The 25,616-nt window shown below is 36.2% G+C and overlaps 1 protein-coding gene across 10 annotated transcripts in view; it reads right to left on the minus strand.

Annotated features, from left to right (window-relative positions):
- The window catches only part of Qtman (queuosine-tRNA mannosyltransferase), a 338,666-nt gene that overhangs the window by 306,868 nt on the left and 6,182 nt on the right, over positions 1-25,616 (minus strand). For 6 of the 10 annotated variants that reach the window (XM_085681197.2, XM_085681196.2, XM_085681193.2 and 3 more), the window contains exon 2: positions 23,621-23,717. The exons of 2 other annotated variants lie outside the window; for them this stretch is intronic. The gene's annotated coding sequence lies outside the window, so the exon portion shown is untranslated. Of the gene's footprint in view, positions 1-509; positions 678-2,423; positions 2,520-23,620; positions 23,718-25,616 lie in introns of those variants that run through there. 2 more of the 10 variants (XM_085681188.2, XM_048425782.3) reach the window with 2 other exon arrangements.

Raw genomic sequence — 25,616 nt, forward strand, 5'->3', positions numbered from 1 at the left:
TGAAAGAGGTATCGAGCCACGTGGCTAACATAGACAAGAATAATGGGCTAATATAAGTTATAAGAGTTAATAAGAAGCCTGAGTTAATGGGCCAATCAGTTTATAACTAATGTAGACCTCTATGTAATTTCTTTGGGACTTAACAATTGCGAGAACCAGGAAGAACAGAAAACTCAGTCAACAAAGTTCTGCTTTTCCCACCTCTGGCCTGGGGATGGAGTGAGTCAATGCTAAGCAAGTTTCAGCACTGACAGCTTATTTTTCTTATAAATTACTTAAAACGAATGACCACAAACTTCCTTGAATGTGTCAACCTTTGAGCTGTCACTCACTATTCTTGTCTTCTTCCTGCCATGCAATCTTGGCACATGACACCCCTACTAGAACTGTCCAGACAGCATCTAAAGCCTCCCTTCTTCAAAGAAGCCCTTCTTACCTGATCATAATCAGATTCCTGCTCACAGCCATGCTTCTTTCCTACAAAGCAAAGTTCCCATAATTTTACTTACCATGAAACTTTACAGTGGCTATTACAGCTTTTGGTGTGGCAATAGTGCTCAGTAAATATGTGTTGAATGGATGGATGAAACAGCATTCACCATAAGCCTAGCATTTTCATAAATTATGACTTCAAGTGAATACAAGTCAACTTTCTGAAATTATAGCCAAGCTATTTCTTTATCACAAGTGATTAAACCATGTCCCTAGAGGCAAAGGACAATAAGAAAATACTTAGCCAACTCCCATGGCAGTATTTTTGTACTTGTTTTATTATGAAAATATAGCACATTTTCAATAACTTTTAGCTTCACAATGCACAGAAGAAATTTATTTTCCAGAATCCTTTTAAGATTCTGACAAGCCAAATGATCCTCAAGTCAAAATATGGGTTATTAAACTGAAAGAATGCATTATTTGAATGTGAAGTTTAATTAGCATGTTTAGGTAATAAAGAAAAAAGCTTCCAGACAGATGGACAAGCACCAAGTCATATAAAATATTTCCAAATATGTCTTTAAAGAAAGATATGAAAATACCAAGACAGGGATAATTTGTGTTGCTAAGAAACACTAAAATTGATAAGTAAGTTGTCTTTCATTCAAAGGCCAAATAAAATCATCTCATTTATTAAAGTAATTCTTCTTCATGATTATTCAATGTATAAAACCTCTATAAAGTATATAGAACCAAAATGGTAGGATTTTTAAAATTTAGAAATCAATGAAGAGCTATGTTTTCAGGGACCTTTCGAGTGATGTTTTCTTGCTGTCTTCCAAATGTTAAGTTTGGTAAGCATGATAGTGCACACCTGTAACTCAGTACACAAAGGCTGAGAGCAGATTTTGAGTTTAAGGTTAAATGCAGCTACATAGTGACTTACTGTCTCAAAAGAAAAACAAATGAGGAAGAAATGTTTGGGGGGAACAACCATGTGTAACAAAAACATCCCTTTGATTATCAAAAAGTACAAAAATGTCTAAAAATAAATATATTAAATAATATATAATAATATGTAACATAATAAATCTATTGCTATCCATAATACACATATTTTAAAATCCAAATCATAAATCCTACAGAAGTTGAACAGTGTTATGATACAGTTCTATATTACTTTTTATCTCTTCTTTTTAACCACTCATTAAGACTGGAATGATGGAAAGAACACATATTGCTCTTTCAGAGTACCCAATACAGATCCTAGAACCCACATCTGATGACTCACAGATGCCTCTAACTCCAGCTCCAAAGGAATTCAATTCTGACCACCACAGACATCTGCACTCACATGCACCATATACACAGACACACATAAATAATGAATGGAGAGAGAGAGAGAGAGAGAGAGAGAGAGAGAGAGAGAAATCAACCTTATGAAAATCAAAATCATTCATCTTAGCTTACTGAGATTCTGTTGTCTAATAAGACTGTATTGAAGCTACAAGATCAGCACTGCACCACCATGTGAAATCAATTTCTCAGGTTCAATTATAATTTTTATATCATTCTTCTTTATTTTGGGCTTATTATGAACTGTCACCCACTGTTGTCAAACTTTTACGTACTATTCCTTCATTAGTGTCAGCCGTGGACTCTGTCTCTCTTCCACATCAGAGAAAGATAACAAACTTTGGGAAAGATGAATGGAGGCCTTCAAAATGAGTAATGAATTCCAAAGAATGATTGACTTTTAATAAAATCAATAAAAGTTATCATGAGGTCTGCATATGGAAAAGACTAGGCACTATACATGTCAACTATTTTAAAGATGAAGTAATTATTACTGTGTGTTAGTCTTCTAGATAGATTTCTTCTGATAGTAACAATATTTATGATGATTTTAACAAGGTTCTCAAACTATAAATTTGAAAACAGATAAAAAAAAACCCAACTCTTTATTACTAAAGTGTTTAAATATTTACCGCAGCAAGGAGGAGATTCCAATGAACCACTCTCATGCAGGTTCAACGATGACCATCATTCCATCATTGTTAACAGTTACAAAACTGGTAACATACCTAGCATGTTAACCAAAACAGAAATTATGGGTTTTAGGCAAAAACTTTATTTTTAACCTCTTACTATTTAAACATTCAAAGTGATCAAACAATCTCCACTCCAGGGTAATAGTTCAAATAATCCTTGTCCCTCACAAGTTAAGTGAAAATCATATGGTACCTTTGTATAAAATTCATTTCAGTAGTTTTAAATTATTAATATTAAATTGGATAACTTGGGAAGAAAGAATATGGACTATATGTTATACATTACTGTGCCAAAAGTTAAACATAAGGTATAAAAATAGTATTAGATTATAATACTGTTGCAACAGAAAAACACTTTAATTCTTAAACAGTATTTCAAAATAAAGTACTTCAAACAGACTAACCTCACCTACCATACAAAAACTGTGCACACACACACGCACACACACACACTCACTCACTCCTGACCAAAGCTTAATAACTAAAAAAAATGCAGGATGTTTATTATATTACTTCTCTCAAAATTTTGATGGTTAAAATATTATTTTTCAAAATAAAGACTAAACAAAAGCAAAACCAAGAAAATAAACAAGAACAAAAATCCTGATAATCCAAGTACATTTAACACTAAATCTAGGGCCTTCAATTTGCCAGGGACCACACAGAACCAGTCACTAACAGGGTCGGAGGAAACAAGATTCTCCTTTCCTGGACACAGATTTCCTAGATCACTGTCTTCTTACATTTTCTGAGCCACCAGAGTCAAATTCAGAAGAAGACACCAGTCGTTTTGGATGATTCTTGTTCAACTATTGCTTGTATCAAAATGGCCTGGGACTCCATGGAGACAGCCGACATCCAAAGCTGATTCTTCTGCTCTTAGATAGACTGTATGCATTCTTCCAAAATGTATTATCTGCCATGACACTGCTTTCCCTCAGTTAACAGCTCCCTCCTAATACCTATTCAGCTTCTAAGCCCTTACTGCCAGTACACTGTTGTCCTTCAGAAATTCTTCTCCACAGGTTGTGGAGAAGTGTAATTCTTAACCCAGGACTATTACCATAGAACACTTCAGCTTTCTTGGGAAGGATTCAAATATCTAAATCTTATTAGCCAGTTACATGATCCTTATAGAGCCCAAGTTAAAACTCTTCACACTAGGCTTGATAAAAAGATTTGGACATCCTAACTTACTGGAAACTAGGTAAAACACTGACATTACAGAAACACTTACCTGACAAACGTTTCCCTCTTTTTACACCCTTGGTGTAAGTCAAGAAATTCAGAAGACACAAAACCAGGGACTAGAGATGTAGCTAGTCTGGTTCTGAGCCATCCTAGCATCCACAAGGACCTGGGTGCAAGGTCCAACATTACATAAAACCAAGTATGGCAGCCCACACATGTAATCCAGGCACTTGGGAGGTAGGGGCAGGAGTATCAGAAATTCAAGGTGATCCCCAGCTACAAAGAATGAGATTCTCCCTCAAAAAAAAAAAAAAAAAAAAAAAAAAAAAAAAAAAAAAAAGCTAGTGGGTCTCTTGGGATACGGAAGTATCTCCTAAATACTGGAACCCATGCAAAGCTCCAGTTGTTCATCATCCTGTTTTCTGAAGGATTCTATTTCTAGTGATATATACACATGTGTATAATTATATTTATATATGTATAAATACACACACACACACCAAAATCTGCTGTGAGGTTTGAATTTTTCTTAGATGTAAATCTTAAAAAAAAAAAACACTGAGGAACACAGTAAATAAGATCTTAAGAGATTTTCTCTCATGATTATTACTACAGAGGTCGCTTTTTAAAAATAGCCTACATAAATGTAGATAAGAAAAAAATGGAATTCCTTGTGCACTGCTACAGGGAATTATAATATGACTACGGAAAATAGTACAGTAATCCCTAAAGCAATAAAATAGAACTACTATATGATCTAACAATCACTTCTCATGAGTTTCAAAAGAACTGAAAAAAAAAAGACTTTAACAGATTATGTACACTTGTATCAATCATGGCATGGTTTCAACAGTCAACAGGTGGGCAGAATGCAAGTGTATTTCAATGGCTGAAGAAACAAAACATGATATATGTATACTTAATGGAATAATATTCAGCATTTTAAAGAAAGGAAAATCTGATTCATGTTAGAAGGATAAACCTTGAAAGTGTTAAAATTGTACAGTAGGGCAATACTGTACAATTCAATTTGTATGAGTTAAATAGACTAAGAAAATTCATAGAGACAGAAAGTAAAAGGATTGGAGAAATTAGCAATAAGTGATTGTTGACTAACAGCTGCTGAGTTTCAGTGGAGGAAAATGAAACCCTTCTGGAGATGAGTGACAGTGATGGTTTTACAACAGAATAAACATGTCATGCTACCAAACTGCACACAAAAGGGGAAAAATGCTAAGTTTTATGGGTGTATTATAATAAAATATATTTTAACTAGCCATAACTAACTGTTTGTTAAGTGATACAAAAATTTGTCAGAAGATATAAATAAATGAGTGAGGGAAAATGCCAACATAAATCACTATGTTCTGGCCCAGCAATTCCGCCCCTAGATACATACTCCCCAAGACTAAAACATGAGACCGTTACGAACTGTGAAGATGTTCATCACAGCACTGGCTGTTACTGGAAGGAGCCTAGGTGTCTGGATAGCTTAAATATGAACCAAATTGTTCTGATTAGCTAAAGACACGTAGTATAACATCCCAAAACTAAAACACCATCAAGTCAGGCAAGGAAAGCAAAGATTGAAGATAAAATACACACAATAATAAAAACATTTCTCTCACGATATAAACCAAATGAATGAAATTGGGGGTCTTATTAGGGGAGGTTTGTGTGGTAGAGGGTAAAAGATGGGAACGGAGCTTATGATAAAAACACAATAGTACAAAATAAGAAAAAGGTATTATCCAAATAACTAATGGTAGTTTGCAAGTAAGGAAGCTAATTAATACATTGTTCCCTGAACCAGAGAGCCAAAAGAATTTGGAGAACTAATTATATTTTCTTTCCCAAATACTGCAATTTGTTATCTAAGACACTTTCATTTATACAGCATTTACTGTGACCATCTGTTTATTAAAGGGCAGTATGCTGAAAGAGAAAAGATTTGTAAAGTAATTATGATGCCAATGTTCAAATCTTCATAAAAAATAAGACTATAAAATTATTCTAATAAGTCATTTCTTAGATTTAAATGTCATTACAGTAAACAATATGGCTATGCAATAAAACAACCATGTACAGATAAATAAATTTACACATATGTACATGTCCATGCACATAGTCAATTTTTATTGTCAATTTGACACAACGTAGAGTCAGATGAAAAGAGAGAATCTCAATTGAAATACTGTCTGGTTCAGATTGGCCTGTGGACAAGTCTGTGGCGTCAATGTTTTGAGTGTCAACTGACATAGAAAGTCCTAGCCTACTGTGAAAAGCACCATACCTAGGCTTGAGGCCCTGTAGTGTACAAGAAAGCTATCTGAAGCTGGGCATAGTGGCACACATCTTTAATTCCAGCACTAGAGAGGCAGCGGCAGGAGAAACTCTGTGAGTTCAAGCCAGCCTGGTTTACACAGTGAGTCCCAGGACAGTCAGAACCACATAGCTGAGGCCTTGTCTTAGAAAAGAAAGCTAGCTGAGCATAAGTCAGAAGACAAGTCAATAACTGCATTCTTCCACGGCTCCTGCACTTCCTGCCCTGACACCCTTCTAGGGTGGATTCTGACCTCAATATATAAGACAAACAATCCTTTTCCTCCTCAAGTTGCTTTTAATCATAGTGTTTATCAAGGCAACAGAAAAGCAAACTAATACAATATCTCTAAGAAAATTAAGAAACAATGAATTCATATGATGGTGATGATTTTCTAAATAGTAATTTTAAACATAACAGATATCACAAACTGAATAAGAAATTAAACCTTATTCATAAACTGAAGACTTAGAAGGCTGTTTTAAAAACACATACTCTACCAATGCTGATTATCTTTTTTGAACCAAATGTAAGTATTGTAAACTAAGGCCCTTAAACTATGTCCTCAAATCACTAACCATGACCTTGTAGGTCGTATCATTTCTTCAGGAAGCAAGTCTTTTCAATATTTTCAGTGTCATCACAAGCACATAATGAATCCTCAAAAAAAAGTTTTTCAGAAAGAATGACATTGGCAAATAATAGTAGATATAAACAAGCGGAAGACAGTATAAAATTAAGCAATGATATCTGCCATTATCTAAAGGACTGTTTTAAAATAGGTAGCCCAGTCAGTCGGAGCTTTGTTAAATAAAGCATATCTGTCTTGCCTATACACAGAAAGGATTATGAGAATCTAAAAAGGCAATTACATAGTCATGAGCTCTTACTCTACAATGGAGTTCACCTCCACACGGTATACAGATAATGTTTACTATTCACATATATGACACTGAGGGCTTAAGTTCACTACATGCCACCTCAAACAATGCCTATCCTCAATTAAAAACATACCTGTTCTCTCCAACAAGTTAAACTAGAAGATATTCAAGGAAGTTAAAAGAGAAAAGTATGAATTAACAAAGAAATGTGTGGGACACTAACTTTAACAGTCCATATCTCCTTATTACATGAAGAAAATGAATGAACGTTTTATTTCTTCCAACTCTCTTCCCTAAAATTACAGCCATTCATAAAAGTGTTATTAACAAAAGCAAAATGCCTACAGTAGGTAGCACACTTTCAAAAACTCGTATTCCATTCATATGCCAGTAGAGTTCAATATCACAATACCTTAATGGGATTGGGAAAGTGCCGATGACAGAGGCAGATTTATCCACGGCTTTCTTTTAAAATTGTTTTAGCCAGCTGTGGTGATTTGAATGAGAATGACCCACAAGACTCTTATGTTTCAATGCTAGGCCCCTAGTTGGAGCAATCGTTTGGAGGCATGTCACAGAGCAAGCTGGAAGTTTCAGAAGCCTCCTTTCATCTCCAGTGGGCTCTCTGCCTCCTGAATAAAGTTCATGGTGTGAGAGCTCTCAGCTGCTGCTCCTGCGCTTGTTACTTCAGCGCCACCATCGCCAACTCTAACCCTCTGAAACCCTAAGCCCAGAATAAACTCCTCCTTCTATAAACTGCCTTGGTCATGGTATCTTATCACAACAATCCAAAAGTAACTAATACACCAATACTCAAAATATTTTTGTAGTGCTAAGTTCTTAGCTAGTCAGCTACCATGACAAAAATCAATGATGAGTCCAGCATTAAGTTGGGTTTAAAAGATGATAAACAAGATTTGACAAAGATCATGTGATAAATAATCTCCATTCTCAATCTTGGCTAGTCACCTCAGCATTTAGGAAGCAAAGGCAAGAGCATTACTACAAGACTGAGGATCACCTGGAGGAAGTGAGAGCGCCAAGGCAGCCTGGGCTAGAAGCTGGGGGAAAGCACATGTGCATATGCACGCACGTGCACACACACACACACACACACACACACACACCATTAATTCAACACAACTTTACATTTCACATGTGCTGTGAGCAGCTTTTCCAGAGAGGATTAGCTGATAGAAGATGACATTGTGTTTAATTAATGCCTTTTGTGTGTCTGACATCACCTACACACCATCCTTCAGGTTGGGATCCTGCACTAAATATAAAGAGGAAAGGAGAAAGCTAGCTGAACTCCAGCATTCCCCTTTCTTTGTTTCCTGTCCTCTCCAAATGTGAAAGGAAGTAGACTCAAGTTCCTGGCATGTTTTAAATTTCATAACATAAAACTGACCTTTTAAAAGAAAAAGGTAGTTCAAGGCCAACCTGGTCTAAAAAAGTTAGTTCCAGGACAAACTCCAAAGCTACAGAGAAACCCTGTCTTTCTAAAAACCAAAAAAAAAAAAAAAAAGTACAAGGTAATGCTATGACACTTTATACAATATAAAACAACACATAAAACAGGAAGAGAATAGCACACATTGTGCAAGATTCTTAAATAATACATTGAGTGGTGTATTACCTGAATATAAACTGCAATGAGTAAGCATGAGAATCAATAAATTAAGATGTAAAGCTATATGGCTAAAAGTACAAAAGGAGGTAAAACAAAACACACACAAAACTACCAGCAAGAACAATGAAGATAAGAAAATAATGAACAGATTGAAAAACTAGCATGATGGGACACCTAAAACTCAACCATATTAATCACAATGTTATAAATAAAAAATGACTAAGTAATTCAGGTAAATAATAAGTGAGTGTTAGAATGGATAGAAACAAGAACTAAATGTTCTCTGGCAGAAAAACAATTTAAATCAACTGATCAATTCTAGCATTACCTATATTTCATAATAGTAAATAATGATACTGAACATCTACTAATGCAATGCTTACTGGATATTAGAAGAAAATGTCTATTCATAGAGTTATCATTTTCTTGTTATATTATCCTTTAATTTTGAAATTATAATTTCTGCATATGAATTATGCTCAAGGTCCTTAATATACATGACTTGCTAATATTTTCTTGCTTTTAGTAAATGGGCTTTGCTTCTTTATGACAATCTTTTGAGATCTTAAATGTTTAATTCTCATTAAGTCCGCCTTATTTTCCTTGCACTGGAACTTGTAAGCTATGTACCCTATAAGAAGCCTAAACCAAAAAAAAAAACAAAAAACACAGACTTGCTTCTAATTGTCTTCCAAAAGTGTTAGTTTTAGTTCATGAACTTAAATTTATAATCCATGACACCAATTTTAATATGCAATTTACAAGAGAGTGTTGATGTTTTATATTTTATTTTGTTATTTTAGACAGTGTCTCATTATCATTAGCACAGGCTGGCCTCCAAGTGATACTTCTGCCTTAACTTTCCTAGTACTGAGATCACAGACTCTCTGAATAAAATTCTATAAATCTGAGCACTCAGGAGTCTTTTTTTTAATCCACAATTTTTTATTGATTTTTATTGGCTCTACATTTTTCTCTACTCCCCTCCCTGACTCCTCCCTCCCTCTTTCAACCCTCCCCTGTGGTTCCCATGCACTCAATTTACTCAGGAGATCTTGTCTTTTTCTACTTACCTTGTAGTTAGATCTATGGAAGTCTCTCTTAGTGTCCCCATTGTCTAAGTTCTCTGGAATTGTATTTATAGGCTGGTTTTCATTGTTTTATATTTTTAAACCACCTATGAGTGAGTACATGCTATAATTGTTTTTCTGTGTCTTGGTTACTTCACTCTAAATGTTTTCTAGCTCCATCCATTTTCCTGCAAAATTCAAGATGTCATTTTTTTTTCTGCTGTGTAGTGCTCCACATTTTTCTTATCCATTCTTCAGTCAAGGGGCATTTAGGTTGTTTCCAGGTTCTGGCTATGACAAACAAAGCTGCTATAAACATAGTTAAGCACATGTCCTTGTGGCACGGTTGAGCATCCTTTGGATATATACCCAAAAGTGGTATTACTGGGTCTTGAGGAAGGTTGCTTCCTAATTTTCTGAGAAACCGGGACACTGACATCCAAAGGGGTTGTACCAGCTTGCATTCCCACCATCTTGGCCATTCTTACAGGTATAAGATGGAATCTCAGAGTTGTTTTGATTTGTATTTCTCTGATGACTAAGGATGTTGAACATTTCCTTAAGTGTCTTTCAGCCATTTTAGATTCCTCTGTTGAGAGTCCTCTGTTTAGGTCTAGCATTCAGGAGTCTTATAGTAAGAAAATGTGAGCCCTAGCCTCATAATAAGTTTCTGACTAGTCAGAGCTACCTGGTGAGGCCTTGTCAAAAGAAAAAAAAGGTGAAGGGGTACAAAATACAATTTCAGGTGTGAGATCTCAGGTAGAGCATGTTATCCACCCTCAGCTGGGCATGAAAACCATATGCAGCCAGAAACTCAAGTCGGAGACCTCTAGAGTCAGTGCTCCATCCTCCCCACTCATCCGTCAGCCACCTAACACACATGGCTATCTGGGACTCTTTGAAGTCCAGTCCCAGAATCCAAACTGGAACTTAAGGCAGAAGCTTCCAGAGCCAGTTAGTCCTTCTTCCTAGCAATCAGCCACTCACTGCTGGACTCGGGCCAAATGGAGGCCACAATTAGAGTCACAGATCTCCAGAGACAGTCTCCTCCTCACACCCTCCCACCTATCACCAAATGGTCTGATCCCCTAACAGCCACCTCACCCACTGTACCAACAGGGAATAGCAAGGATTATAAACCTAGAATCCAGAATGAATCTAAGACTGAAAACCAACCATAATTCTGCTAGTTGCACAACCTAAGAAGTCTGGGAAACAGCAAAGACTCATCCGAAAAAGGCAAAACCAGATGTCCACACTAAGAAATACCACAAACAATCTAACTCCAGATGTTTAAATCCCAACAATAAAACACAAACATTATGAACAACCAAGGTGATATGTCTCATCTAGAAATAAATACCCCTGTCATAATATTCTAAAAAAGGTAATTTAGCTGATACACAAGACAGGGACCTCAAAAGAGGATTATAAATACACTTTATGAGTGCAAAGAAGATATGAATAAATGTCTGAATGAAAACCACAAAATCGCAGTTAAATAAAATAATAAAAAATCCATCATATTAAAACAGAATTTAATAAGAAGATAGAATCTCAGAAGTGAAGCAAAAAATGAAGTAAAGCTTGAAATGAAAGCTCAGGTAGTCAAAAGTTCAGAGGAAAGTCTCACCAACAGACTGGAAGAAGTGGAGGAGTATCCAGTCTTAAAAACATGGTAGAAGAAATGTATCACTCAATCAAAGAAAATGTTATTATGTAAAACAGCATCAGGAACAAGCATCAAAGAAACATGAGACATTATGAAAAGACCAAACCAGGTGGGAGAGATGCCTCAGTGGTTAAGAGCATTGACTGCTCTTCCAGAGGACCCAGATTCAATTACCAGCACCCACATGGCAGCTCACAACTGTCTATAATTCAAGTTCTTGGGGACCCAACACCCATTTAAAAACCATAATGCACACAAAAGTAAGTAGATAAATACGATGAAAAGATCAAACCTACAAATAACAGTTATAGAACAGAGATTCTTAACTTATGGGTTGCTACCCCTTTTGGGTGGAATGACCCTAAAACCATCAGAAAACACAGATATTTACACTATGATTCATAACAACAGCAAAATTACAAAAATAATTCTCTGGTTGGGGGTCACCATAACATAAGCAATTTTATTAAAGGTTCATAGCATTAGGAAGGATGAGAACCACTGGTGTAGAAGAAAGAGAAGAAACCCAGGTCAATGCACAAAAAAAAAATTTTCAACAAAATCATAAAAGAAAAATTTCCAAAACTAAACAGCTAACTAACAGTTAAACAAAAGAGGCCAGAACAACAAAATAACAGGAATTAATAAACACTGTTAGATAATAACTCTTAACATTAAAGATCTCAATACCCCAATAAAAAGACACAGACTAAATGAAACTAAGAATCAAAGAGGTAAAGCTATTCTGTTATCTGACAAAATAGTTATCAAATCAAAATTAGTCAGACAGCCTACAGAATGGAAAAAGATCTTCACCAACCCCACATCAGACAGAGGTCTGATCTCTAAAATATACCAAGAACTCAAGAAATTGGTCATCAAAAAAACAAATAATCTAATTTTAAAAAGTGGAATACAGACCTAAATAGAGAACTCTCAACAGAGAAATCTAAAATGGCTGAAAGACATTTAAGGAAATGCTCAACATCCTTAGTCATCAGAGAAATGCAAATCAAAACAACTCTGAGACTCCATCTTACACCTGTAAGAATGGCCAAGATCAAAAACACTGATGACAACTTATGCTCGAGAGGTTGTGGGGAAAAGGGAACACTTCTGCATTGCTGGTGGGAATGCAAACTGGTACAGCCCCTTTGGATGTCAGTGTGGTGATTTCTAAGAAAATTAGGAAACAACCTTCCTCAAGACCCAGTAATACCACTTTTGGGTATATATCCAAAGGATGCTCAATTCAGGATGCCAATTCAGGATGCTCTGAATGTGGCTGAAATGGGGGCTGACTGAGAAGCCATTGACAATGGCACTGGGTCTTGATTCATTTGCATGGACTGGCTTTTCGGGATCCTGGTCTGTTTGGATGCTCACCTTCCTGGACCTGGAGGGAGGGGGGGAGGAACTTGGATTTCCCACAGGGCAGGAAACCCTGACTGCTCTTGGGATTGGGGAGGGAGGAGGAGAGGGAGTGTGGGTAGCGGGAGCGGGAGGGTATTGGGAGGAGGGGAGGAAGTGGAAATTCTTTAAATAAATAAATAAGGGAAAAAATAAAATAAAATAAAATCAGCAGGCAGGTGTTGAGCAAGCACCCCGGTGTGGTCTGTCGTTATTCTTTCTCAGGGGAAATAGACAGGTAAGTGGAAACAGAGTAATTCTTTTTCAGGTTTTGGTTGCTTTTTCACTTTTTACAAAGTGAGTTCAAGGCCACCCTGGGATATCTTAGACATTGTTTCAAAACAACAAAAAAGAAAAACAAAATACACACCCACCATCACCCAACCTCCACCCCTATGAGCTACCTCCTAGAAATTCTGTCTTTTCCAGTGCCATCAGCGCGGGCGGGGCCTGCAGTAAGTGGGTCCTTGGGAGACAGTTAAGATCCAAATCCCAGGCACTGTGCCTTATTCAGGCTGTTTCTTCCATACATAAATTCTAAATATTTGTGTGGCCAAATCTGACACATCCTGTAAAACACTCTGTAATTCAGGGCAGCTCATGTTCCCCTCCCACTGCCCCCCATGCCTCTCCACTACCAGGTGCTAACAATAAACCTTTCCCGCTGGAAAAAAAAAAAAAAAAAGAAAGAAACCGACACAAACAAAGACTTGCCCATAGGCCAGTGTGACAGTGACCATTCCTCAACTAGACTACCTCTTGCCAGGCGACTCTATTTTTAGCTAAGGTAGCAAAAATTAACCAGCAAAGAGAAGAATAGACGTTGTAATTAGACTCATAGTTTGGGTTTTGATGTTTATAACATCCAGGTTTTTTAAGTGAATGGTGTTTCCAACTAGGTAATGTAAATATATCTCGTTAAAACACTTTAAGTATTAACAAAAAAAATACACAAATGGTATAGGAAAATATCAAAACCTACTGTAAAGTAACATGGGTCTACATCCTTAACTAATGGCTGGGAGAACTTTCTAGCTTGTATCCATCCCATGTGATCCAGCATACTTCGTCCCAGCTTCCTATTCCCAATTTCATGCTTTTGTTTATATCCCATGCCAAAATAATCTCTCATTTCATCTTCTCTCCTTCAAACATCCATCTTACATGAGGCTTCCTCCATATGGTGTACTCTAAACCTCAATGTCGTACACCAGTCTTTCCCCTGCAATAACACTGGCACATAAATAAGTAGAGCACCGATGTCATTTTGCTACAAATGAACTTCAACTATTTACATTGAAGCAGATGCTACCTGAAGACAAAAATGTCACAACCATCTTTGCCTTCCATGAAATGCCTAGCGCAGTGTCTTATTTATGCTGTTCCAAGTACTCACTAACACTTTGCTTAACAAAACTAAAATTCTATTAAACCAGGAAATTAATAACTAAACCAAATGGAGTATTTACTTTAATTTTCTTTTGTTGGTTCTTTCAGCACAGTACTTCTTTTAAGTACATTTTCTACACATTCTATTTGGAGTTCATCCAATTCAGCTAGCAATATGCATCCTTTTCTATAATGGCTCATTTTTACATTCTTATATAAGCATTTTCTGTCATAGAATGACCTACAAATGGAGCTAAACAATACTATGCTAATACCAAAGACAATTCAGTAAATTGTTGAGTTCTAAAGTTCAAATACATGATGTGGAACAATCTTCATAGACTGTAAATATGTACTACTCTTATTGGCTAATGAAGAGTTGAATGGCCTATAGCAGGACAGGAAGAGATTGGGTGAAAGGGGCAGACTACAAGGATGTTGGGAAGAAGGGAAGAGTCTCAGGAGACGCCATGAGACAAGAGTGAGCAGGATGGGAAGTACATACATGAGGTAAATGAGCCTTGGGCAGCACACAGATTAATAGAAATGGGTTAATTTAGGTTATAAGAGCTAGCTAAAAACAAGCTTAAGCTATCAGCCAAGCATTTATAATTAATATTAAGTCTCTGTGTAGTTATTTGAACAGTGGCTGGCAGGACAGAAAAGTCTGCCTACAGATTAACTACAAATGCATCATCACTGCTTCTTGCAGCAGCCAGGAAGTGAAGAGTTCAGACTCTCAACAAACATGTAAAAAGTCAGATAGAGCAGTGGGCAGTACACTCTTGTAATCTTACCACTGGGAAAGGACAGGAAGATGCCAGGGGCTCACTGGTGTGTGTGTCAAGCTAGCAAGCATCAGGTTCAGTGAGAGACCCTGTCTCAAAAAACTGAGGCAGAGAGTAACATAGGACAATATCCAACAGAAACCTCTGACCTCCACCTGCATACACAGGCATACATGCTCACACACACGTATACCATCCTCCAACACACAAAGAAACAAAAGTGAGTAAGATTAACGGTTTCTCAACATTTTCTGAATTTCAGTGTTTTGTCAGAAAGCAGTTCATGAAAAGTCAATACACAGAGAATATGGGAAAATAAGATTTAATACTAATCTAACTGACAATACAAAATTAATTTGCTTTGTGCTATATTTTGACAAAACTAGGAATTAAATCCAGGGCCTCACACATGCTAGAAAGCTCTCCTGAGCTACAGACCTGGCTAAAAGATACTCTGAACACTTGGAATTTCTTCTCTTGATTATAGTCAACAAATCATTTAAATGCTTAAGAATCACCTCCAAGATTAATACAAATGACTTCCTACAACTACATTCTCCAGTTAAATGGCACCACCTATTCTGTAATAAACTGCTGTTTTTCACCTTAATGATGTGATTCCCAATTTCAATACGGACAAGTAAATTAAGAATAACTATAGTCTAAAAAGCTGTGTTTGTTCTTTTCTGGATTATTAAATCTTGAAGAGGATTTACACTAAAAGAGAAAATTAACAACCATGATCTACAGTGCTCAATTTACCGTCCCTTCCCCCTTTTATATCAGGCTTTTTATGTCAGGCTTCAAAAGGCCACCATAGACTACCTAATTTGAAATTCACATCTCTTATTATATGTATCTTAGCTAAGATAAAAAGGTACTTGTTGCTTTAAAAACATTCAAAAGGATTGTGATAACATGATAGATTTAAAACTGGCGAAGTTTTCAAAGTACTAATGACAACAAACCAAATTCAATCCAGTCAGTTAAATTATGTGCAATATATAAACAGCAAAGCATTTGGACTCAAAACCCAAGTTGCAGGATTAAAACACCTCTAAAAACATCCTCCTTCCAGACCCAAAGGAGTTTAAAGTATTCAAATGATACGACACACCTGGCTTTCAGCTACAGGCACTGCTTCAATAAAAGAAAAAGAAAAATCTTATGAAATCAATCAAGTCAATTACACATAAAGCTATCACAGGAGTGTGATTACTGATTAAATTTGTAAATTATATGTGTGTATAACCTATTCAAATCTTTTTTCTTAGAAGGATGGACATTTTAATTTGACCTCACTCTGACCATGGCAGTGGCACACTGACAACTAATAGTGTACATTCTGAATATAAATTTCAACATAAGTTGTAAGCAAAATGGTTTTTTTTGAGGGTCGGAGGACACGCTATAGAACATGTGTTTTATAAATGAAGTTGTCAGCTTTAGTTGAATGCTAAAGGGAAAAGCTGATTCATTACGGGGAAAAGTGAGTTTAACTTTTAAAGAATCCACTCATTCTGTTTCCCAGTACTAGTTTCACACAATGATGTACACCAAATGCTAAACACTGACTTGATTAAAAAATACATTGGCAGTAAAAATTTTCTTACAATATATGGCAATGCAACAGTTCTTTTTAAAAATGCATATGCTTATTCCAACTCATACCTGCTTGCTAAAACTTTTCAAATAAATTTAGATAAAGGAGGCAGGCAGGCTATGGTTCACACCTTTAATCCCAGTACTTGGGCGGCAGAGGCAGTAAAATCCATGTGAGTTCAAGGCCAACCTGATCAGCAGAGGAAATGCCAGGACAGTCTCTAAAGCTACACAGAGAAACCCTGTCTCAAAATAAAATAAAATAAAATAAAAATATAGTTAAAGAGACTGAAAAAACTTGTAAATTTAATGCTCCAGGCACATTAATATAATATAGTAAGATTTTCTACTTATTAGGTATGAATCTACTTGGATACTTTTTTCCATTTTTCTTTTATTGAAAATAGATGTTTTTCATACAAAACATTTTGATTACAGTCTCCCCTCTCCCATCACTCCCAGATCCTCCCCTCCAAAATGTCATCCATACCCTTTCTGTATCTCCTTAGAAAACAAACAGGCATCTACAGAATAATAATAAAATAAGGTAAAACAATAACAAATCCGAATCAGAACAAAAAACCCAGAAAAACCAAAGAAAAAGCATTAAACACACACACACACACACACACAAATAGACATAAAGACACAGAAAAGAGTTCCATAAAAGCACAAAACCAGATGCCATACTATATACAGAAAGGACCTACAAGGTTTTGAAAAAAAAATGCCCTGAAAAGATTATAAAACAAAGACTCTCCAAGGATGGCATTAACATCTCTTTGTGTTGGCTATCTACTTCTGGGCATAGGGCCTGCCCTTAAGACTAGTTTGTATCCCCAGTGAGGCTCTGTCAGAGAAAACTAATTCTGTATTTACAAGTGGTTTTCAATGGAGATAGCTTCTGGGTTAGGGATGGGGTCATGAGTCCACTCCTCTCAGCACTGGGCCCATCACTGTGCATGCTGCCACAGTTCAGAGATAATCTTCAAAGAAAACCTATGAGTAGCTTTTTGCAAATACAAATGTCCTTTAAATATGTTATTTGACAATGCATTCTCAAGAATCCCAAGTAAAACTTAGATGAGAAAATTGTAGTGCTTACTGGAGAACAAATGGTACTAGGAAACTGTATGTCCACATGCAGAAGAATGAAGAGGACTTCATTTGCTCAGGAATCAAGGTCAACAACTGACGAGTGGGACCTCACCCAACTAAACAGCTTCTGTACAAATAAAATTATCAAACAAATGAAGAAGAAGGCCACAGAATGGGAGATCATTGCTGGCTATATATTTCACAGAAGATCCAGAATATACAAAAAGCTCAAAAACCAAAGAGTTAAGAAAGCAAATGGCCCAATTAAAGAATGGGCTAGAGATCTAAACAGAGTTCCTAACAGAAAATAATAAAAGTACTAAGAAACACCTCAAAAGGGTTCATCATCCTTAGCCACTAAGAAAGAGCAAATTAAAAATAACTAAGAGCTCAGCCAATCACAACTGCAAAGATCAACAGAACAACTGACAACAAACTCCAGTGTGGTCATGGAGAAGGAGAAACCGTCATTCGCCGTTGATAGGAATGCAAAGTGGTGCGGCCATTCTAGAAATGAGTACAGAGAAGCCTCAAAAACTAAAACTACCATACGACCCAGCAATACCTCTCTTTGGCATAGACCACAGGATCTGACAACCGTTCACTGCTACCACTTTACTTGACTGGCATAACTCCTTACTACATTTTAAATCTCATCCCTATACCACAGACAAGTGTAGCTATACCCCTCATCAAAGAAGCCTCTTTAAAGGAAATGGAAACTCATATTGGACACAGCACAGATGGTGCACAGGGAACCCAGACATCACAACTCCTGTAAAGGAGGATCAGGAAGACTGTAAGAGCCAGAACACTACTAGAAAGACAGCTGTGAAACAGTCTCTCCTAGAAGTGGCTGCACAAATAAAACCTAACAATGACAATACCAATAAACATGCTAACATGGAAGAGGGAAATTTTCAGAGGATTGGTCCTACCCCAGACAAAGAACTACAGGAAACAAATGACTATTGAAAGAGGGTGAATTAGCCTCTCCCAGCAATGAGCCTAATTGGCTAGCCAATACAAAGTGGTCACCCCGAAACCATATATACAACAAAACAAATTCAGCAGGTTGTATTTATACATTTGTGCATGCACACACACACACACAGAGAGAGAGAGAGAGAGAGAGAGAGAGAGAGAGAGAGAGAGAGAACAACAATAATAATCAAAGAAAAGAAGCTACCAATTTGAGGGTGAGGAAGGGATAGGAGAGGTTGGTGGGAAGAGACCTGGGAGGGACTAGAAGAACAGGGAAGGGAGAAGTGGTATAATTATATTTTGATTTAAAAATGTATAAAAATGAAGAAAAACATTATAGTGCTTAAACTAACCTAGTCTAGTAAACAGCTGTCAGTCTTTGTTGCATTTCCCTTTAGAATTCAATCCTAAAAGGTAATAGCTATGTAAGTTTCATGAATAAAAACAGGATCTTTAAAGTTAGATTACCAAGGCAATTACTACATATCATTATAGAATGGTAATGCAGTACATATTCCGCAAATAAAGATCAAATTTACTTCAACTACACTAACCACCACTACCTTTTTTTTTCATTTTTATTTTTATGTAGTCATAAAGTTTTTGGAATCATATGGCTTAATGCCATACTTATGCCATACTCAGTTAGTCACAAGGATATGGCAAACTGGTATCTTTCACCATCTTTGTCTAACAGTGCATCACTGGCCCCAGCAGGCAGCTCACCCAGACAATTTCTATAATGGATTCTGGCTCTGTCTGCACAGTAGGTGACAATCCTTGTCAAGTTTCCAGTCTGTCTCATAACTGAATGATTAGAACCTGCTGCAGATGTCACATCTAAATACTTAAGTGGATTTTTATCATCGGTGTCACCGAAGACAGTATCACTAACCACTGTCCTAGAGAACATCTATTTCAGTACTGCCATGCTCTCTCCATCATAGCTGATAAGACACTGTTTTCCTAAAACAGAGGTCAGCAAACTAGAACACGTAAGTAAAATCAACACTGCTGCCTGTTGTTATACAGGTATAACCTAAAAGTGGGTTTCCTATTTTAAATAACTAGGGAAAGGTTAACTCATATTGTGGACGTGTAAAAACAATTGGAATCAGATTTCAGTTTCCACAAATAATGCTTACTAAAAGACAGTCATGTTCCTTCACTACTTCTCTACAGATGCTTTCTTAGAAGCAGCATACTGGAGTATGAGTAACAATGATTGCTACCGGAGCCCAAAATATTTACCATCTGGGTCCTTTAAAGAGTAAAGTCTACCAACTCTTAGTCTAGAGAAGTTTGTGGTGTAGGCATTATAATATCATCACTGTGTTGTTTTAAGAAACTCAGATGAATGACAATAATAAATCAACTATTTCCTTCTTATTTCCCAGCCACTCAATTAACAAGTATTTCCCTACAATGTAGACAGTTCAGTTCCTTTGCTCTTCTCCTTGGCTCAGCTTTGCATCAATCAAAGACTTAATAATGACCTTGGACGGGAATGAAGAATTCAACTTTAAGTCTCCAATACTGGCTTCTTCCATGTTCCAAGTTATGTTGGTACTGCATTTCTACTCTGAACCAACTATAATGGAGGTCTCTATATTTTCCAGAGTTGAACATGTATGACATTAGTGTGCATGTTGACCATCACTTCTTGGTCATGCTCTAACACCCACTCTGGCATGTACAGTTCTTTGGACACTTTACAACCTGAATAGTTCAACCTCTCCTAGCATCAACATCACATCTTCTAAATTATTTTTCTTTGAACCTTCAAACTTTTGGCCTAGAAGTTCAACCTTCACAAATGGCCTGCTCCTCCTGTTACTACAGCTGAGTTCATATAATCTCCAAATATAAGAATATAACAAAATCAAAATCTGTTGTCTGAGGCCACGTGCTAATTCCCAGCTGCCCAGACTAGAAATAATCACACAGAAACTGTATTAATTAAATCACTGTTTGTCCAATCACTTAAGTGTATTGCTAGCTAACTCTTACATTTAGAATTAACCCATTTCCATTATTTTATACTTTACCACAAAGCTCGTGGCCTACCAGCAAGGTTCCAGCTAGCAGCTCACATCTTTCCCCTCTGGTGGTTACATGCTGTCTCCTGACTTCTTCCTCCCAGTATTCAGTTTAGTCCTCCTACTCCCCCAACCACCACTTAGGTCTATTCTGCCCTATCACAGGCCAAAGCAGTTTCTTTATTCATTAACCAATAAAAGCAATACATAGAAGTTCTTCCCACATCATTTCCCCTTTTCTGTTTAAATAAAAAGAAAGGCTTTAACTTTAACATAGTAAAATTATATATAACAAAATAGGTATAAAGCAAGAATTACAGTTAAAATATTATCTACTTTATCTTTTATCATAATTAAGGAAAACTCTAACTATCTATTCTTCAACTCCATCAAAGACTCCAGAAAGATACAATATTACCTAAGCAAACAGGAAGTACATTGCAAGCAACTTCCAAAACTCTAGAACTGACAGAGACATCTTGCTGCCTGGACAATCACTCAAAATTCTTCTGTACCATTGGAGCACCATCTTCAGTCTACAGGCCCATAGTATCCGGCAGATTTTTCCATGAAGCAGGAAATTTGAAAGACAGTTCTGCCTATACTGGCAGTTTGTCAGTCACTTCTGTGTCCTGCAGAACTTCCTGGTTCACCAGTATAAATGGCTCTAACGTTGTTGGGAGGTCCACTACAGAGCATTTAAATGGGGTCTGTGAGCAGAGTGCTACAACCTGCTTAATGACAACATAGACCCACTGTGTGCCTAAAAATGGGGCAGGGTTCTGTTCTTGTCTTTACAGGAAAATACACATCATCAAAAAGTCAAGAGATCCTGGATGTTTGGATGTATAAAGAGGAGAAAATAAATATCTAGAAAGAGTCACCAAGCAAAAAGAAATATGACTTATGAGGACAGGTCATTTGAGGATTTAAAAAAAAAATTAGATAGAGAGAGAGAGAGAGAAAGAGAGAGAGAGAGAGAGAGAGAGAGAGAGAGAGAAAGCTGGCTTTGAAGTTGGACAATGGCTAAATGCTAAATCCAAGCATACTGTTAAAAGAAAATTCAGAGTTTCTATCTCATGTCAGGAGCCATCTGGTATGGGACAGAAAAAAGATAGATTTTTAAGGAAATATTTTACTTTTCCCCACCTAGTTCTACTCTGCCCTACCACAGGCCAAATCAGCTTCTTTATCCATTAACCAGTAAAAGCAACACTCACACAGAAGAACTTCCCACATCAAAAATCTATACATATTGATGTATTTTCCACCTAAACTTCTTCACATTGAAACATCTCTAAGCTGTTTTGGACCTGCCTCAAAGGGGACATATTTCATTTCCTTTTTTCTCCCCACTATTGCTAGCTGCCTGCTTCATCCAAATGCCACCTCCACCCACCAAGGGGGCCCAGGTTATCTTCATCTCTTTGAGCATAAACTCATGTCAAAGCTCACAATCACACACACAATATCAGAAAGGAAGAGGTTAATTGAAACGATTATCTCATCTCTGTAGTAACTTTGGTGACATCAATCTTGAAAATATAAATCTTTAAAGACATGAAAGAACCTTGCCTGTTTCAAAAATGACACAAAAATCCAATAACCATAGAACTTTACAATTAGGGAAATAAATTAAAGGCATGAAGTTCATATTCAAAGAAATACTAAAGAGACTAAATCTTTGTAACTCCAGTCAATGAGCTTAATAAAAAAAAAGTTCTCAAATCTTAGTGTCTAAACTCCTTTCATATTTTTAAAAATTGTTGTATCACTCCCAAAGACTTGTATATTAAAATTATCAGTATTCATTGTATTAGAAAATAAGATGCTAAGTAGTCATTAAGTCATCAAAAACCTATCAGATATATATTATTTAAAATAAATTTCACATTTAGTGAAAACACTTAAAATATAAAAGCTTAATAAGAAAATAATAGTGTATAACAGTTTTTCAAATATCACTGTGTTTAGCTTATGAGAAGGCAAGTAGATTTTCATATCTGCTTCTACATTCAATCTGCTGTGATATATAGTTCTGACTGAGCTATGTGGAAAAAAAATGACCTCACAAAATACATAGTAAAACAATGTGTTAATACTAACAGCCCGTTCATATATTACTGGATAATTTTATGATACTACACAAAAACTTGGCACACAGGAATTTCTTAACAGTTATTATCTAGAACTTTTTGTACTATGCAGCTTGCTTTTTAAAAATATCTTTAACTCTTATTTGTCACAGTTCTCATTTTAAAAACACTGATTTACTAGACGACAGGAAACAGTCACCAGTATCACTATGCGCCAGGATTTCTTAAATACTGAAAAACAGAAAAGAGCATAGCAAACAACATAGGTTTTCTAAAATTTTACTGTCATATACAAATTTGAATTTTTATCTTTGGCAACAAACATTAACAGCTGTTTCCCTTAAAGTGACAGGCCCTCTTCTTCATTTTCAAGAAAATGACTGACAAATGACTAAGTCTAAATCATCAGTTTCTTTTTTATTCACTCTTTAAAGTAGAAGTGGTATTTCATGTAGAAAATGTGGCTAGTTTTACTGATAACTCAGAAAAAAGTACGAAAGTTTGCTGTTGTTTTCTCTAGACGAGCAAATACACTGGATATAAATGTAACTAATATTCAATGAAAGATTAGTAAATTAAAATTTTAAAAAGCTCATTGCTATTTCTTCCTTAAGTACCTTCTTAGGCAAAGATGGCTGGACATTTACTGCTTTCAATGTTTTTAATGCATATGTCACACGAGGCATATACAATTACTAGTACAGTCTGGTGTCAGTGACATTTAGTTTCTAATAAGATGTTCAAAGTTTACTCATTCCTGTTTGTAAACCACAAGACATAAGACAGAACAAAAAGGCAAGAAGTTTCATTACTATAATAATAGTACAAATTTTGTGCCCCCCCCCATCTGCAAAAGATACCTGCTGACAAACAGATATATCACATTCTAAGAACTACTATCTTGTTTGTTTCCCAAGACAGGGTTTCCCTGTGTAGTTTTGGCTGTTCTGAAACTCACTCCATAGACCAGACTGGCCTTGATTCAGAGATCCACTTGCCTCTGCCTCAGTGCTGGGCTCAAAGGCAAACACCACCGATCACTTGAGAACTGCTACCTTAAACAAAAACAGAAAGGTATAAATGAGAAGGTAACATCCTAAAATCCATAGTAAATGTCCCCATACAATTAATTCACCAAGTGTCTGCACTGACATTTTGATTTTAACTCAAAATGCTCCTTCTTCAGTTCTCATTTATTTTGAACCTTAATTGTAAAACAAATAACAGCAAGCAGCATTAAGTCTGCATATACAAACAGTACCTCATTTAATCCTCTTTTCTCTCTACTCATTAGCTGTTAGACCACAGATGAAGAAATTTAGATGAGGCAGAGAAAGTTTTTTCAAGGTCACAATAAAAGCTGCTGGTATACCTTAGATTCAGATATAAACAAGTACTATGCATATCTAATATTAAGTCTTGATAACTTATCTTTACTACAGATGAAAGCTTCTGGCTAGGGAAGCAAATCAGATCTAAAGAGCAAACTGGAGGTAATACATCTCAAGCCCTGAAACAGAGATTGTGAGACCAGGGTCTCCTGATTCCAGCAACCTTTAACACCTTGTAATAATATTAGGTCCTACCTCTTAAAGGTCCACAATCCCTGCTAATAGCAAAACTTTAGAAACCAAGCCCTTTGGAGGACATCTAAACCATAAAAACAGTATATTCTGCCTCCTTACACCACATATCAGTACATTATGTGTATATAAATAGAGTGATAATTATGTCTTTTATAATTTTATATTTTGGGTTGTAAGCCTAGCCTTTAATGATTTAGCCATTTCTCCTACCTTAAACAAGCAAACCTTTTGTAACTTTAAAGTCATCCGAACAAGATTTGGAAAGGTTCTGAGCTACCCATTTACCTCTATCATCAACTGGGAAACAATTTCCACTTAGTGTTTAAACTAGATAGTGTATTAATTCACATTGTTAAAATATGATCATGAGTTAATGCATCAAATATTATTATTAATTTTTAACTACCACATGATTATTATTTTCAAACATTTCAAACATGAGGAAACTGAAATTCAAACATGCTAAATACCTATCTTCCTCCCAAGGAAGAAGTATACTGCTTATACTGTACAAAATCAAAACCAGTCTCAATTGACTCTTGAGTCCAAAATCTTTAGTCATACATCCAGATCTATTAAAGAAAGTTTCAGTCAGTGGTGGTGGCGTACACCTTTAATCCCAGCACTTGAGAGGCAGAGGCAGGTGGATCTCCAAGTTCAAAGCCAGCCAGGTGTAGGAGTGAGTTCCAGGACAGTCAAAGCTACAGAAAAAACCTGTTTCAAAAAGCAAAATAATAATAATAATAATAATAGAAAAAAGTCTCAGTGACTCACCAGTAACAAAGTTGATACAGCTCTTGCTAACCACACCCTACCCAAATCATTCAAGATATGACTCATGTTGCATCTTATAATGCAACAAATAAAAAAAAAATACATACTGAAAGTATGTTCTCAGGTACTTCAAATAAAGGATCTATAGGTAATATTAAAGAATGAAATAAATTGGCTTATACAATGTCAGCACTCATTTATGTGAGTTGTTTATGTTTTTTTAAAAACAAAAGCGTAGAAGGTGATGTCATCACAACAACTACAGGGGCCATCTAGAAATTACACACTAGCTTTCAAAACCAAGAGCACTGCAAACCTCAGTCAGCTGCACAGAAATCATTTTTCTAAACCCCAATCAATCAGTAAAATTTCCATTTCAAGTTAGAACCTACAAAAGTCAGAAGTCCTGGCTGAGGTCTGTTTCTATTTTTAGGATCTATACTACAAAGCAGTTGTTAAAGAAACAGAGAGGGAAAGAATTAAAGAGTTATGCAGTTCAATACACTTGTTGGAACCCAACTCTTAAGAAGTATAAGCATCATATTCTCAGAGTCCACACATGTTGGTGAGGAAGCTGGCCAAATGAAAGGCTCT

Source organism: Myodes glareolus, chromosome 21 (assembly GCF_982192425.1).
Source record: "Myodes glareolus chromosome 21, mMyoGla1.1, whole genome shotgun sequence".
NCBI classification, from domain to species: Eukaryota; Metazoa; Chordata; class Mammalia; order Rodentia; family Cricetidae; genus Myodes; species Myodes glareolus.